The following is a 17,781-nucleotide window of genomic DNA, read 5'->3' on the forward strand; positions in this document are numbered from 1 at the left end:
CAGCATCCGGGTCTTTTCTAGTGAGTCAGCTCTTCGCATCAGGTGGCCAAAGTGCTGGAGTTTCAGCTTCAACATCAGTCCTTCCAATGAATAATCAGGACTGATTTCCTTTAGGATGGACTGATTGGATCTCCTTGCAGTCCAAGGGACTCTCAAGAGTCTTCTCCAACACCACAGTTCAAAAGCATCAATTATTCTGTGCTCAGCTTTCTTTATAGCTATTAAAATGATTAGAAAATCTACACACCAATAGGCACAAATGCTTATGTAAGCTAGCAGAATAAAAATTTGGTCCATTTCTACCTTTTTGGGGTATATGGGTGAGCATTAGAAGAAAACATGGAAAAAGTACACTTTAGTTGAATAATTATTTGCTTAATAAATATATATACTTAATATCATTAATACAACAATATGGCTATAAAGCCAATGGGCAACTACATTTGGAAAAAGTAAAAGGTCAAGCCTTTGATAAATCCCCACTGAAACCAAGTACCCTAAGGTCTCTGAGGTGTCGAGGGAAGGCCCTTGGGGTTAGCTGGTTCAACTTCCTAAGTATTGTGAGGATATTTATTTTAGTAACCTTGAATATAACACCCTGTTCTCTCCCTGTCTTCTGTAACTGGTAAGCAACCCAAGAAGTTTTCCTCAAAGTTCGTGCCTACCTTTGGGAGAGACCCAATGTGGAGGGGGGGGGCTGTTGGGTAGAGGCAGATGCTCAAAAGCGCAACTAGGAAAGCCAGACTTCCCATCTCAAGCTTTGTTTTTTCAGACCAAAATTCTTTTGTTCAGAGCAGATTGGCATCAACTTCTCAAAATTTGCATCGTAGAACAAAGATTCATGTTTGAGTAAAAACAAAGAGAACAGCACAGCTTGCGACTCAAAGGTTCCTCCTGCCCCCACTACCACCCGCTCAATTCTCTATTTCTAGTCTGCTGGGGCAGAGAAGCCATTGAGTCGGACTGGGAACAATTTACTGAGGCAAAGGCTTCTAGAATGAAGGCTGGGCCCAGAGCTGAGACTCTAACGGAGCTGGTTTGGGGGCTGGCCCAGGCGTTAGGTTTCCTCATTTCTGGGTTAGGGACAATGCTCGTGAGCATTAAATTTACCAGGTGAGAGTTTGCATAAATGTGCTATTACTGATTATTTTGCAATGAGCTGGATTTATGTAGAAAGAGTACATGTTTTAGAATCCAAAAGCCTGTATTCAGTCTTGGCTCTGCCTTTTATTAGCGATGGGATCTTGGCAATCACATTCCCTTTACGGGCCTCAATTTTCTGACTTACATACAGAATGGGAAAATAATTCCTATCTTGTACAGCTCACAGGGTTATTGTAAAGGTCACTTGAATAATCAATTGAAAATGCTTGATAATGTGAAATATTATGCCCACTAATTATTTTAATAATTAATAATGGTAATAGTGACTTTGCAATTCAGAATTTTATTCTGGAGTCCTAAATATTGATTCCTGCAGGCTTGTAATTATTTAAGGAATGATTTATTGGCTGCCATGTATTGAGGTTATAATATAAGTTAAATTTTTTTTCCAGCTGTGCTGACTGGGGCAAGGGTGGTGTGCAGGTGGGGGTGGTAAACCAGGAAACTGAAGTACCTGAGGAAGACAACCTGTCCCGAGAAAGCCTGACCAGATACCTTAGTTCAAATCCTAGAGTTACATATAACAAGGAGTATGCAAGCCGATGTCATAAATGATAGGAAGTCATCTTAAAGGATCTTGTGAGAATGAAGAACTGGGGGTGTCCTTGATAGGTCAGATGGAGAGCAGGCCCACTGACTAGTGACACTGAAGCAGATCCACCCAGGACCAAGGGGGAATACGTGGTGACCAGGAGGATGGGTCACCTTTCATCTGAGCCTTTTCTAGACAATTTGTACCCCTTCCTCCCTTTCTTGCCATCCATGGGTCTGACTCTCAAGGCCAGGGACCTGAAGCCCTGAGAAGTGAACCTACAATACACTGCTTTCTCTTTCTCTTTTATCCCATCCTTCAGTTACATAGTTGGAGTGATGATATGTAATGCATGCTTTAAGATGTTCTTTATTATTCAAATGATACAATTCAATTCTTTTTGTAAAAGAGCTAAAAGACACAGATGTGATATAGAAAAGGAGGTGCGGTCGCTTTTCCCCACCTCTCCCCACCCTTGGAAGAAGTGTGGTGGATACCTGTCTCCCCTCTTGGAGCATTTACACATGTTCACATATTAATCCTATATTTTTGCTGCCTGCTGTTTTCACTAAGTAATATATTGGGGAGCTCTTCCTCCTGCCATATCGCTAATGTACTCTGCTTTCTGAGGAATGGGTAGGCCATAATTTACTTAACTCTTCCCCTCCCTATTAATAGTAGGTTACGGTTTTATTTTTTTGCTACTGCACACAATACTGTGATGAACATTCTTGGATCCATGTACAAAAACTTGTACAATGAGTTGTGTGGGGCACACAAACAACTATTTTTTTTTTTTTTAAGAGTCTTTGGAATGGAATAGCTGGGTCTGTTGATATGTACATTTAAGATTCAATGGATGTTTTCAAATGGCATGCATCAACTGGCTTCACCAGTCTACATATGTAGTGTATATGAGAAAGTTTCTCCACGTTTTTGCCAACACTTGGTATCTTTTTTTTTTTTTTTTTAACTTTTTGTCAGATAATTCTTTTCCCTGACTAATGCAGCTTTGCATGGTTATTGTATGTTATTAATTTTCTGTCAATTGTCTATTTCCTTTATAAACTTTTACAGCTTTTACAATTTACTTTGTCAATTGTCTTTTTCTTTCTGCTTTGTTAGAATTCTGTGTGTTCTGGATATTAATCTTTTACCAGTTAAGTGTGTTGTAAATATTTTTCCTCAGTCTTTTAAACTTGGCTTATCTTATAACCTGGTTTATGGTATATTCTGACTTACAGAATATTATATATTTTATGAGCATAAATCTATGAAATTTTTATAATTTCTAGATTTTTGTCTCTTTCTTAGGAAGGCCCTGACATTCTAAATTCATAAAAAATACTCACCTATATTTTCCTCTAATATTTTTATAGTTTTATTCTTCAAACTTCATCTGAGGGTTATTTTCTGTGGATGAATGGTGCGAGTTAGGAATCTAACTTAATTTTTTCCCCAAATGAATAGATAATTGGTCCAGTCTCAATTGTGGATTAGTCCATAGTTTCTCTAGTAATTTGAACTACCACCTTTATTGTATAGTTCATTTTCATATAATTAGGTTTGTTTCTTGGTTTATTAATCTGTTGCATTGATCTAGTCATCAATACCTGCACCAATATTAGGCTAGTTTAATTATTATAGCTTAAGTGTGTTTTGACATCTGGAAGGATAAGACCTGAATGAAAAATCCTGTTAATTTAGACTGGAATTGCACTGATGGATAAATCAGTATATTTTCAATACTACGTCTTCCTAATCATTTTTAAAACTTCAGATATTTAAAAGGTTTTCATGTTATTTTATCTTCAAATAGATCTTAAACATTTAAAAATTATATTTGTTTTCTAGGAATTTTATGTTTTTTGTTATAAATTGAATCCTTCTAAAATTATTTAATTAATACTAGTATATAGGCAAGTTACTGGATTAGGTATATGATGTATATACCCATAGTTTTGAACTTTCTTACTAGTGCTAATATTAATAGTTTTCAATTGATTCCCTTGGATGTTTTAGGTAGGCAGTCATATTATCTTAAAGAGTGAATTTTTCTTTTTCCTTTTCAAGCTTTATGTCCCTCTTTTCCTTGTCTTTTGGCTTTGGGACAATAATGTCTAGTATCAGTGTTTGCAACCACTTTTGTCTTGCCATTATCTTTAGTGGGAATGCTTCTGAGATTTCACCACTAAGTATTTCATTATTGATGATTTCTAATAGGTATCCTTTTTTTATGTTGAGAACTTAACATTCCATTTCTGACTTACTGAGATTTAAAAAAAATAATTCTGAATGTTGAATTTTATTGAATCCTTTTTGTGTTTATTGAGATAACGTTACTTCATCTCTGTGATAAATTACAGGATTCGTTTCTCTAATACTGAACTGCCCTTTGCCCCTTGGATAAGCTCACTTTGGATACACTGTATTTTTAAAATATACTCTTAGATTTGATTTGTTAATATTTGTAATTTAGTATGTTTTCATCTCCATTCCTGAGTGACAACTGGCCACCCTTTCCTATGATTCTTACTCTGTGTTCCTGTCTTTATTGTTTCTCTATTTCTAACTATACCTATCGCCACTCCAGCTTCCTTATTCTCTTCCAAACACGTCAAAGACAACACACTCATGCTTTTTTGAGCTGGGAACCTTCCCCCAAGAGGTCTGCATGGCTGGATGTGGGATTTGTTGTTGTTCAGTCACTAAGTTGTGTCTGACTCTTTGCGACCCCATAGACTGTAGCCCACCATGCTTCTTTAGTCCTCCACTATCTCCCAGAGTTTGCTCAAATTCAAGTCCATTGAGTCAATGACACCATCCAATCATCTCATCTTCTGCTTCCCCCTTTTCCTTTTGCCCTCAGTCTTTCCCAGCATCAGGGTCTTTTCCAATGAGTTGGCTCTTTGCATCAGGTGGCCAAAGTATTGGAGCTTCAGCTTCAGCAACAGTCCTTCCAATATTCAGGGTTGATTTTCTTTGGGATTGACTGGATTGATCTTGCAGTCCTGGGGACTCTCAAGAGTCCTCTCCAGCACATTTCAAAAGCATCAGTTCTTTGGTGATCAGCCCTCTTGATGGACCAACTCACATCCATACATGACTACTGGAAAAGCCATAGCTTTGACTATATGGACCTTTGTTGGCAAAGTGGTATCTCTGCTTTTTAAATGCTGCTGTCTAGGTTTGTCACAGCTTTTCTTCCAAGGAGCAAGTGTCTTTTCATTTCATGGCTGCAGTCACCGTATGCAGTGATTTTGGAGCCCAAAATGTGGGAGGTACTTGGCTATATATTACCACCTTATCTAAACTTGTTGCTCCCCATCATCCTCTACCCCTTTAATCTGTTCTATGTCCTCCATAACAGTATATCTATCAGAAGGTATATTATTTACCAATTTGTTTCCTTGTGTATTATCTATCTTTTCCTACTAAGCTGCACCCCGCTGGAGCAGGGCCATTGTCTGCCTGGGTACTGCCGCATATCGCAGAGTAGATGCTCAGGAAATACTGGATGGATGGATGACTTGTTGTTTTTTTTTTTTTCCCAGACAGAGGGCATGGGAAACAGAATTTCTCAGTCTCTTTAGGTTTAAAACATGTTTCAATTTTGTCTTTTCCATTGCATTCTAGTTGGCTGGCTCAGGGTTCTAATATTTAAGTGTCCTTTCCTGCTTGTGCAAAGTAGGGATAATAAAGGCACTCATCTCTTGGAGTTTTAAAGGCACTCAGTGAGAAATGTATACAAAGTACTTCTCACCATGCCAGGCATGCAGGAAGCTAGTGCTCAGGAAATGTTCGCTATTATTGTTACCCACTCTCTCACACAACACAGAGAGGCCTCCTTGAGTCTCAGTTTCTCTTCACTGTCCAGGGTGGACGGTAATCCTTGCCCTGTTTATTTCACAGGGTGGTATGAGGCTTATGAGAGAGCATGGCGTTTGAAAACAATGATGTGTCATGTGAATAATGTGACTCCTCACATGTTCAAGAAAGAGCCCTATTAAAGGAACCAGGGAAGTAGGGTTCCCCTTGGGCAGAGAATAGACCTGGAGCTGGACACAGCTGGGCTCAAATCCCGACTCTTCTATTTACCAACTGTGTGACTTTGGGCAAATTACAAGCCCCTCTGATATTCATCTTCAGTGTTATTGCTGTTCATTCTGTAAAATAGGTGACAATAACACCTACTTCATGGGGTTACAGTGGGAATTAAAGTGAATATATAAAGAACCCAGTTTAGCATTTTTCACAGAAGTGGGTATTTAATAAATGATATCTATTAATATTATATTTGTCTATGAAAAGGATTGGCAAGCCACAATTTAGAACATTCTCTTTCCAATTTCCCATCATCGAAATAATCACACTTCGCACATCCTCACTGGCAGATTTCACAGCTAGTGCATTCAGGAAAAGTTATTTATTTGAATAACAAATTCTTTGCCCAGTTCCCCAAACTGCACATTCAAGCAGAGGTTGTTACAGTCGACAGTGTGGGGTGTATTGAGGAAGGTGTGGTGATGATGGTCACAGAGACAATATGTGTGGGGCCCTCACTGTGTTCTAGGCACTGTGCTAAGACATTACAGGCACTCCTTCATGCAGCCTCTTCTTACAAATAAAGCAGGAGCCCAGAGAAGCTAGACAGCATGCCCAAGGCCATATAACTGTAAGAGGCAGAGGCCATATCTGAATGATCAGGCTGACCTGGAAATCTTTTTCAGTATTAGAATGGGACAGAGGCGTTTCGGCATAACAGCTCTTCTCTTGAAGTTTTCAGGATAGAGGGAGAGCACAGGCCTCCAATGTACCGCTTTTCGTGGGTATAGGTTACTTGCTCATAAGGGGTACTTGACTGATATTTTTTGAATGAATGAAAAATCAACAAATAAATACATCAGCCAAGGTAGTCTTCAGGAGAAGGCAATGGCACCCCACTCCAGTACTCTTGCCTGGAAAATCCCATGGATGGAGGAGCCTGGAAGGCTGCAGTCCATGGGGTCCCTGAGGGTCGGACACGACTGAACGACTTCACTTTCCCTTTTCACTTTCATGCATTGGAGAAGGAAATGGCAACCCACTCCAGTGTTCTTGCCTGGAGAATCCCAGGGACGGGGGAGCCTGGTGGGCTGCCGTCTATGGGGTCGCACAGAGTCGGACACGACTGAAGCAACTTAGCAAGGTAGTCTTCCTCTGATGACCCTCATAAACAGGACCATAATAGTATCCTGTAAAGTCTACAAATAATAAATGCTGGAGAGGATGTGGAGAAAAGAGAACCCTCCTACACTGTTGGTAGGAATATAAATTGGTGCAGCCACTATGGAAAACAGTATGGAGGCTCCTTGAAAAACTAAAAACAGACTGGCCATATGATCTAGCAATCCCACTCCTGGGTATATATCTGGAAAAAAATGAAAACTCTAATTTGAAGTGGTACATGCACTCCAGTGTTCATAGCAGCACTGTTTACAGTAGCCAAGAAATGCAAAAACCCCACATGCCCATTGACCGATGATCGGCTTAGGAAGATATGGTATATATACCATGGAATATTACTGAGCCATAAAAAGAATGAAATATTGCCATTTGCAGCAACATGGATGGATCTAGAGAATATTGTACTTAGTGAAGTAGGTCACCCAGAGAAAGACAAATATTCTACAAAATGCATGTGGAATCTAAAAAATTATGCAAATGGATCTATACACAAATCAGAAACAGACTCACACACATAGAGTCTTATAACAAACTTAAGGTTACCAAAGAAGAGGCTGCTGCTGCTGCTGCTAAGTCGCTTCAGTTGTGTCTAACTCTGTGTGACCCCATAGATGACAGCCCACCAGGCTCCCCCGTCCCTGGGATTCTCCAGGCAAGAACACTGGAGTGGGTTGCCATTTCCTTCTCCAATGCATGAAAGTGAAAAGTGAAAGTGGAGTCGCTCAGTCGTGTCCAACTCTTTGCGACCCCATGGACTGCAGCCCACCAGGCTCCCCCACCCATGGGACCTTCCAGGCAAGAGTACTGGAGTGGGGCGCCATTGCCTTCTCCAACCAAAGAGGAGGGGGAGGGGCAAATTAGGAGTATGGGATTAAAATCTACTATACATAAAAGAGGTAAGCAACAGGGGTTTACTGTATAGCCCAGGGACTTATATTCAATATCTTGTAATAACCTATAATGTAATATAATCAGAAAAAATAACTGAATCACTAAGCTGTACACATACAACTAACATAATATTGTAAACCAACTGTGTTGTTGTGGTTAGTTGTTAAGTTGTGTCCGACTCTTTTGTGACCCCATGGACTATAGCCCACCAGATTCCTCTGTCCATGGGATTTCCCAGGCAAGAATGCTGGAGTGAGTTGCCATTTCCTTCTCCAGGGTATCTTCTTTACCCAGGGACTGAACCTGTGTCTCCTGCTTGGCAGGTGGATTCTTTACCATTGAGCCACCTGGGGAGACCAAACCAACTATACTTCAATATAAAAAAGAATATGCTATACAATTATATGCTTATGAAAGAGTATGCTGTAAATAAGACTAAGAGATCACAAAGAAAATGATATCATTCACTTGTAGCCCAGAACTATAGGCAATGCTTCATCTTAGTATCTTTTCTTGCATTTGTTTCCTTCTATTAATTATATTAATCTATATTGCAGACTGGATAGCTGCCCACCAAGCTCAGGCTGTGTTTCGCAGCTTCTTTTGCTATGGAGTGGATTCTTGCCAAGGGAATGTAAGTAGAATTGATGGGTGTCACTTTCTCACTGTGGCAATTAAGAAGTAGATGTATGCCTTCATTTATTTTCTAACCTGCTGGCTGCATGCAGGGGATGAGGACAGAGCCACAGTAGGGAAGGAGCCTGGGTCCCTAAAAGACTGTCCACCAACCAGAAACCCCTGTGTTGGATGTTCCCATTTGCAGCAAAACTTTTGTTTTGTCCACTGTATTTTGAGTATTTGTTACAGCTCTTAGCATAACTTTTCTCAAAACTTCAATTCCTTCTGAATTATCGAATCTCCTTTGTAGAGTTTCAGATACACACACACACACACACACACACAGTTCATTTTGTTGCTGATAATTTGTGGAAGTATAATGAATGAAAGGGCTTCCTTGCCTGGAGAATTCCACAGTCCATGGGGTCGCAAAGATTTGGACACAACTGAGCAACTAACACTACTACTAATGAATAAAAAATAGAGGTGAAGAAGAATGCCCTAGAAGTTCCTTCTTCCTCTCTTCTCAAGGCACAGGAATGTTCATTATAATTTACAAAGTGGTTTTCCATAAACATTTAACCCTTATAATTTACTGGTGTATTTATTTTTGTACAGAGGAGGAAATTAAAGTTCAATTAACGGATTTTCCTTAGGTCACCCAACTGGCAATTAAATGGCAGTGTGGGGACTGACACCAAGTTAGTCTGGCCTTGCCTTCTCTGCTTTTTTGTCACATCCCAGTAATACATGTGAAGTGGATAAGTTCCCTTTCCGTAAACAGTGTGTCTAATGGTTCCGATAAGTGCCTTGTCTCTTCCTTCTTTACACCTTTGTCTCTGCCAGGGTTTCCTTGGGATGTAGTACCCAAAGCTTGTGATTAAAAACAGCTGCAGAAACAAGAGGAAAACATCTCCTAAAAAGTAATGCCTTGGAACACAACGTGTGTGGACTTGTAGGAGGTGGACGAGGGTGCGTGACAGAGTGGAGTCACGGGGAGAACTTTGGTTCTCCACAGAGGCATCCTTCTGTTGTCAGCTGCTCCTGGGAGGCTCCATGAACTTGATCTTAGAGCCAGGGGCAGAAAAACTGGACTCATCCTTCCACTAAGGAATGAGAAGACTTCCTTCGAACTTCCTAGGAGTTTGAACTGCTTCTAAGGTAGAGCCCAATTAGCCCGTGTAGACTATGCTATTCAATTATATGGTTGGTTCAAAAGTATTTAATGAAATAGGAGAATAATCATACAAAAATACTAAGTGATAAAATAGTATGATGCAAAGTAGTATAATCAAATTTTTGTTGAGATTTTTATGTAGTTACACACACACACTTGACAAAAAGACTGAAAGAGAATACACCTCACCTTAGCAGGAATTATTTCTGGGTGATGAGATCAGAGCTGAAATTCATTTATTTAAACATTCTTTTCTGTCATTTTAAATTTTCAGAGGGGCTTCCCAGGTGGTGCTAGCGGTAAAGAACCTGCCTGCCAGTGCAGGAAACATAAAGAGACACGGGTTTGATCCCTGGGTTGGGAAGATCCCCTGAAGAAGGAAACGGCAACCCACTTCAGGCTTGCCTGGAAAATCCCATGGACAGAGAAGTCTTGTGGGATACAGTCCATGGTGTCACAAAGAGTCGGACATGACTTAGTGACTAAACAACAACTATTACAATATATGAACTCCATAGCTAGCAATTATTTCTGGGTGATGAGATCAGAGTTGAAATTCATTTATTTTAAGTTTCTTTTCTATTATTTGAAATTTCATAAAATAAACAGGCTATTTTTGTAAATAGAAAAAAAATGTTAAGAGAGTTTGATTTTTCCTTGATTTGATTTTAAGGTTTTTGCTCATTTTCAAATTATAGCTCTGTTGGGAGATAAAGGAAAATTAAATGAGCTACCAAAAATTTGCCACAAATAATAAATTGCTATTAATAAGTTATGTAGTCAGTTATCAGATTAAAATTAAAGCCACCATAACAGGTTATTCATACAATACTCAAATTTTTAAATTTATTCTGATTGCCTTGTCTACTACGTAGACTTTAGATAGCATATAAGTTGTTTCATTTTGTTGTTGATGTGTTGGTTTGGTTGAATAACTGAACTTAAAAAGACTTCCCTGGTGGCTCAGTTGGTAAAGAATCTACCTGCAATGCAGGAGACCTGTGTTCCATTCCTGGGTTGGGAAGATCCCCTGGAGAAGGAAATGGCAATACACTTCAATATTCTTGCCTGGGAAATCCCATGGACAGAGGGGCCTGGTGGGCTACAGTCATGGGGTCACAGAGAGTCAGACACAACTGAGCAAATAAACAACCACCACCACAAACTTAAAAAAGCAGACTAAATGGCAAAACATACATATATATAAATTTGACAGAAAGTTCAGAATTGCATTAAGAATGTTTTTAAAGTGTTATTTATAGTAAAAACTATCAAGTCCCTGGTATTTAAATGAACCAAAGCCGTAACCATATTTTGCTTAATAATAATATAGCTAATGAAATATAACAAATGGATACATGTTAATTCTGACTAGGAATCAAAGGCAGTGCAATGTAAACAATTATGATAAGCCCCAAATGCTGACCAAGACAGTTGTGGACTGGTGAGCTTCCTGCAGCCTTCTTCGATTCTCCCCAGTGATGTTGTCAAAAGCCATAACCACCACTCTGACTCTTTCTCTCAGTTATCTCCATTATGGAAATTTGCCCCACAAATAACTCAACAGAAACAGAAGCCTAAATCAAGACAAATATTAATTCTAGTATTTTATCTAAGTGTAAGGAAATATACTCGAAAGAACCCAATGGACCCACCAAATAGGAATGAAAGTAAATTCTAGTATCCCAGCTTACTAAAATACAGGCAGTGGTTATAAGGACAATTGTGAGGACCACACAGAGCTATGAAAACATTTATTAAATGGTGTCAAATGTAAAGGAATATACAATTATATTTCTGCTATAAATGCTGTTATTTCAGTGTAAAATTGTATGTGCTGATGATCAGGGATGGAAAAGAAGAAAAAAATGAAAGCAATTACACCTTGGGGAGGTTAGAATGATCTTTCTTCTTTCTCAAATATTTAAAAAAATATAATTATGAATGTGTGTTTTAATGAAAAGAAAGATTTCCATTCCTACTTATCTCCATAAATAAAGAAAAATCTTCTAAATGTAAGGTTCTATGAAATTTGAGTTGATTTAATTCTTGTTTAGAAATAAAAACTTCATATTTGTTTTCTATGCTAGTTATACCAAATTACCACAAACCACATAAAGTTTTTATCTTATGGTTTTGTAGGTCAGAAGTTAGACATGGGTCTCAGTGGGTGAGATCAAGGTGTTGGCAGGGCTGTGTTCTTTCTGGCCTCTCTAGGGCTTCCCTGGTGGCTCAGCTGGTAAAGAATCCACCTGCAATGCGGGAGACCTGGGTTTGATCCCTGGGTTGGGAAGATGCCCTGGAGAAGGAAAAGGCTACCCGTTCCAGTATTCTGGCCTAGAGAATTCCATGGACTGTATAGTCCATGGGGTTGCAAAGAGTTGGACATGACTGAGTGACTTTCACTAGGGAAGAAGAATCTTTTTCCTTGACTTCAGTTTCTATAGGCTGCCTGCATTTCTTGCCTCATAGCCCCTTCCTCCATTTTCAAAGCCAGCCATGGAAGGTTGAGTTCTTCTCACATTGTATCACTCTGGTTCTTCTGGCTTTTCTTCCACTTTCAAGGATGTCTATGATTAAATTGGGCCTATCTCGATGATCTTCTTCTCTCAGGGTCAGGTGATTAGCAACTGTAATTGCATATGAAGCCTTGATTCCCTTTTTCCAAGTAAGGTACCCTGTGAATCATTACTCTGCCTGCCATAAGCCCCTAGTCTGTGCTCAATGTGGTGCCAGTTGATGCTGGAGAAGAGGGGAGGTAGGCTTAAAGATGATGCTCATGGTTAGAAGTTGAAGTCAGTCATGTAGAAGAACACCTACAATACAATGTGGATGGTGATTAGGGTCCTGGTAAATTAATATTCAGAGACTTGGGAGGGCAGCATGGTTCCTTTTAGCTGGAAGACTCAAGGTGGGGTGAGGGGGTTCATGGTGAATTGGCATTTGAATTGGGCCTTAAAGGATAGGTGGAATTTGGATACAGAAATTGGCAGAAGAAGCCTATGGCATTTCAAGTAATAGATATTAAATGAAAGTTAGTGAAATACCCGTTTTTGTAAGGGAAAGATATACAAACATTGACTTTTTAATTCAACCTCACGCGTCAAAGCAAAAGGCATGGAGATGAAAGACAGCAGTAAGTGTCAGAGGAAAAGCCCAGAAGTCTCTTCTACTTCCTTTCTAACTTAGCCAGAACTTCTAGTTTGTTTGTTTGTTTATCAGCTGTTCATACTCTTACTTTTTTCCTTACACAGCCTCTAAGGTGCCAGTTATGCAGCTCCCTTCCAAGTAAAGTAGCCTCTTAGCAACTTTTTTTTCATGGTTTATAAAAGCTTCATGCTTTGAGCAGAACAAGTTCTGCTGTTTGGATTGGACCAGCTGGAGCTAAAGGCTGCCTACAGAGAAACTCCCACTGAATGCCAATCGTCTGGTCCTATCAGATTGTCTCTGCCTGGGACAGCTGAGCAGGAGAGGCCAAGAGAAGGCAGAACCCCAGGAGAGAGAGAGAGAGACAGACAGACAGACAAGGTGAGCACTGGCTCAGAGTAGCTACTGCATCCACCCAGTAAGCTCCTCATTACTGAAGGTTTCCTGAGTGTGTATCTGTTTCTTGAAGTCAATGAAAATGGCCTTTGGCATGTTTTAAGGAGGCCCCGTTAAACTTGAGTCTGTTGTGTTTGCAGGATATTTTGGTTATTAATGTTTTCCTATTGATTTGATTATTCATGAGCTAGAAACACTCCTCCTGGTAGCCAAATGCTTCTCTTCAGCACCTTATCACACAGAGCTCCTATTTACTGATTTTCAGATGACTAGTTATAGAATTTTTTCCCCCCAAGTCCTGGATAGACTCTATATCATAACACATCACATTGCTTTATGAATCTGGATTCACAAAGGTGAGGCTGCCCTGAACCTCCATGTCTAAAGTCCAGAGGAGACAGAACCTGGTGGACAGTGTTGCCATGGACTCTGTCTTAATAACCAACTCGAAGTGGCAAAAATGGAAAGATAAGGTGAGAGTGAATTACAAGCCCTTGCACTCAAATTTGTGGGGTTCCCCCTATAAAAATAGAACTCTATTAAAACTCAAAGCAGAGGAGGACTCATGAAGGCTGCTGAGTTACAAGGCAGGTAAACCCATAAAGATAAAATAGTTTACTAGTTAACAAATTAATCCAGGAAAGAAAGAAAGGCAACTAAATGGAAGAAGACACCGTCGAATGGTGTTACTAGTGATTACTATTATAAGATGGAATAAAATGGAAGCAGACAGGAAGGTCAGAGAAAAGAAATGATTTACGAAATGTTTCTCAGAAATTTAGAAACAGGAAGATTTTGAATCAACCCCTCTGTATTATCACAGTCTTCAAAGAATTACAAAAAGGACGTTAGAAACAATAATCAGCAAACTGGAAATCATTTCCAGCCAATGGGAAGAAACATAAAACAGGTTTGTGGATGAGGATAAAGCCAGGAAAACCCAAGAAATTCCATAAATTGTGCTTTAAAATAAGAGAGGGCCCTGAAGATTGGCAGAGTAGGAATGCTCTTCAGGGTACAGGTAAATCGGAAGGAAGTGAAAAATAAAATAGAAGGAAAAGAAGAAGAAAATGAAGAAAAAATTTCACAACAATTCTGTTCCTGAAGATGTATCATAGAAACAACTCAATAACACCTGCAAAGACAAACCCAAATAAGGGAGCAGCTGGAGGGCTGCCCTGGTGGCTCAGGTGGTAAAGAATCTGCCTGCAAAGCAGGAGACCCGGGTTTGATCCCTGGGTTGGGAAGATCCCCTGGAGGAGGGCAGTGCAACTCACTCCACTATTCTTGCCTGGAGAATTCCATGGACAGAGGAGCCTGGCGGGCTACATACAGTCCATGGGGTCACAAAGATTTGGAGACCACTGAAGCAACCAACACACACACATACACACACACACAGATAATTAGTGGCCAGAAATGCTTGAAGTCCACGTGGGAAGAAAAGATTTTAACAATATATGGAAGAAGAAAAATGTTAGCCTATATAGCTCAACATAAAAAATAGTACCATATTTAGCAACAGCCACTCCAGGCAAAAGCAAAATATATGGTCGCTGAGTTTAATACACCAACCAAAATAAGAGCCCAGGCCCAGATTTTGTTTCCAGTCAACATGTGTCTTTGCATTTAAGGAGAAGAGAAGATGCTTGCCCACCTAGAAAGGCCACAACAATTCATCATTCTTGGTGCTGAAACAAAACATTCAGAGGTCAGAAAAATTTGTTATTCTCTTATCTCAGGTGGGGTTAAGATATGGACTGTGTTAGGTTGGGCAACCACCCATCCGGGTTATGCTGGGACTGAAATGTCCCCTAGCGTGAGACACTTGGTGTGCTGCAGATGAGACAGCCCTGAGCAGACTGGGAAGGTCCATCACCCTAGCACTAGTTTCCGTCACATGACAACCTAGGCAGGCTAATTAGGCTTGACAGTAAAATTAACACAGAGAATTCTCGAAACTCTTCAGGTACTGAATTTTCAAGTTTGTTGTTTTCTTCTGTCATCTAGGAAAATGTTCCTAGAATAGTCAGCATTTGATCATTTATTCATTCACCCAGTTAAATAGTGATTGTGGGCTTTTTCATGCCTTGGGCTGGGTGTGCAGTTCCAATGGAAGCACATTTCTGACTTCATGGGGCTTAGAGTAAAAGCAGGAAAGCTGGGTGTGAAATACATAAACATGAAGGTATGTATAATTGGAAATGTGATAGAAGGTGTGAAGGAAAAGGACAGCATGATATGATTGAGAGTGATCGAAGATATCATTTAGACTGGAGGAGGGGCATTCTGGGTGGGAATGACCCTCTGAAGAAGGGACAGGAAAGCGGAGACCTGAGGGATGAGAGGAGAGAGGAGGCAGATGAAGGATGAAGCTGCAGTGGGGAAATGTATGTTGGGTAGAGATGGAAGACAGAGAGTGTTCCAGACAGAGGGGCAGTACATGCCAAGGCCCCAAGGCAGGAAGTAGCTTGGTGAGTTAAAGGAGTGGAGAGGAGGCTAGTATTTCTCTTAAATTTACCTGGAAGATCCAGAAGTACCAGGCGTGATTGTGGCATAGTGGTCCAAGCAGAGTTGAAAGACAGAGAGAGAGAAAGTGGACCCAAGAAGCAAAGGCTAAATGTCAGTGGTGGATAATGATCCTTTTTGCCTACACTGTTCTTACAGAAATTTAAACAAATGAGTATAGCTACCCCGTGGTCTCTCTGATGAACACACATTTTAAAAGGTTCTGAAACAAAGCTGAAAATAAGAGAATGACAGCGATTTAGAAGAATGTGTCATTATGGATAAAACTCTCCTTAATCTGAGAATTGCAAAAATGAATGGAAAAAATACAAAGGCTGTTTCTAGATCTGCTAAGTGCCAGAAGAATAAGGAAGGTATTAAAATATGGGCAAAATTTTGGTACTCCTGGATGGTCCCATCTCCAGCTCTCTCTGTCTTGTGCTCGGTCGTGTCTGACTTTTTGCGACCCCATGGACTGTAGCCTGCCAGGCTCCTCTGTCCATGCAGATTTCCCAGGCAAGAATATTGGAGTGGGTTTCCATTTCTTTCACTAGGGGATCGTCTGACCCAGGGATCGAACCTGCGTCCCTTGAGTCTCCTGCATTGGCAGGTGGGCTCTTTACCACTAGTGCCACCTGGGAAGTCCCCCCATCTCCAGAAGGCCCAGAAATGCCTGAATATTGCTCAAAGTGAAGTAGAAAGTCCCTCAGTTGTGTCTGACTCTTTGCAACTCCATGGACATACAGTCCATGGAATTCTCCAGGCCAGAATACTGGAGTAGGTAGCCTTTCCCTTCTCCAGGGGATCTTCCTAACCCAGAGATCGAACCCAGGGATCGAACCCAGGGATTGAACCCGGGTCACCCACATTGCAGGCAGATTCTTTACCAGCTGAGCCACTGGGAAAGCCCAAGAATACTAGAGTGGGTAGCCTATCTCTTCTCCAGCAGGGTCTCCTGCCTTGCAGGTGGGTTCTTTACCAGCTGAGCTATCAAGGAAGCCCAAATATTGCTTAAAGTGAAAGTGAAAGTCTTTCAGTCATGTCTTACTCTTTGTGGTCTTATGGACTATAGCCCACCAAGCTCCTCTGTCCATGGAATTCTCTAGGCAAGAATACTGAAATGGGTAGCCATTCCCTTCTCAAGGGGATCTTCTCGACCCAGGGATCAAACCCAGGTCTCTTGCTTTGGCAAGCAGGTTCTTTACTGTCTGAGCCAACATGGAAGCTTTACAGTCACCTTAAAAGAATTCTGGGACTTCTCTGGTGGTCCAGTGGTTAAGAATATGCCTTCCAATGCAGGGGAAACAGGTTCAATCCCTGGTCAGGGAATTAAGATCCCACATGCTGTGGAGCAACTAAGCACACATGCTAGACAGCTCGTGTGTTACAATTAGAGAGAAGCCCAGCACATCACAGTGAAAGACCCCCTGTGCCGCAACTAAGACCCAAATCAGCCAACAAATAAAAATAAATAAATAATTAAAAAAAAAGAGTCCCCAGAGAGCTATACCAGGGGGGACTCTGGCATAGGAAAGCAACATATTCATATTCTCGCGTGTTTTTGTTTTTTTTTTTTTTTTTTTTTTATAGCTCAAGTGTATCCATGGCCTGTTAATTATTCAGGCATTGAGGCTAAACCTGCAGGGAGGATTTTTCTATGCTTCTAAACTCCATCTTTGGACCTATTGAATGTTGCAAGTAAAATCTATGTGAAGATGTTGAAAATGCATCTTACAGATTTGAAGATGAAAAAAAAGCAAGAATACTGGATTATAGAAACTCATAATCATGTGGACAGGGTGGAATGAAACCCTGAGGATGAAATTTAGCAACGGTAGGAGTCTAATGGTCAGCCAGGAAGAGCTCAGTTCTGAGGAAGGAGAAGGGCTAGAAGAGGACTTTCTGTTCAAGAACCTAGGCTCTGGCTAGTCACAGGCCACATGGGACCAAGGGGGCAGCCGCAATAAGCACCTGGACACGTGTGGCCTCTGCCTGGGAGACTGAGGCCCAGGTAGGTGAGGTGGCCATTTCCACACAGTCCTCCAACAACTGCTCTTTCAATTAGGGATCTGTCTGGTGGCACAAGTCTCTGGACTGGGAAACATGTGCTACTCAGGGTTCT

The 17,781-nt window shown here is 40.6% G+C and overlaps 1 long non-coding RNA gene across 2 annotated transcripts in view; it reads left to right on the top strand.

Moving 5' to 3' along the window:
- Nucleotides 1-17,781, top strand: part of LOC129651620 (uncharacterized) — a 39,467-nt gene that overhangs the window by 12,053 nt on the left and 9,633 nt on the right. The window contains exons 2-3 of one of the 2 annotated variants that reach the window (XR_008714249.1): nt 8,371-8,447; nt 9,278-9,589. This is a non-coding gene — a long non-coding RNA (uncharacterized LOC129651620). Of the gene's footprint in view, nt 1-8,370; nt 8,448-9,277; nt 9,590-17,781 lie in introns of those variants that run through there. The other variant, XR_008714247.1, reaches the window with a different exon arrangement.

Source organism: Bubalus kerabau, chromosome 4 (genome assembly GCF_029407905.1).
Source record: "Bubalus kerabau isolate K-KA32 ecotype Philippines breed swamp buffalo chromosome 4, PCC_UOA_SB_1v2, whole genome shotgun sequence".
NCBI classification, from domain to species: domain Eukaryota; kingdom Metazoa; phylum Chordata; class Mammalia; order Artiodactyla; family Bovidae; genus Bubalus; species Bubalus kerabau.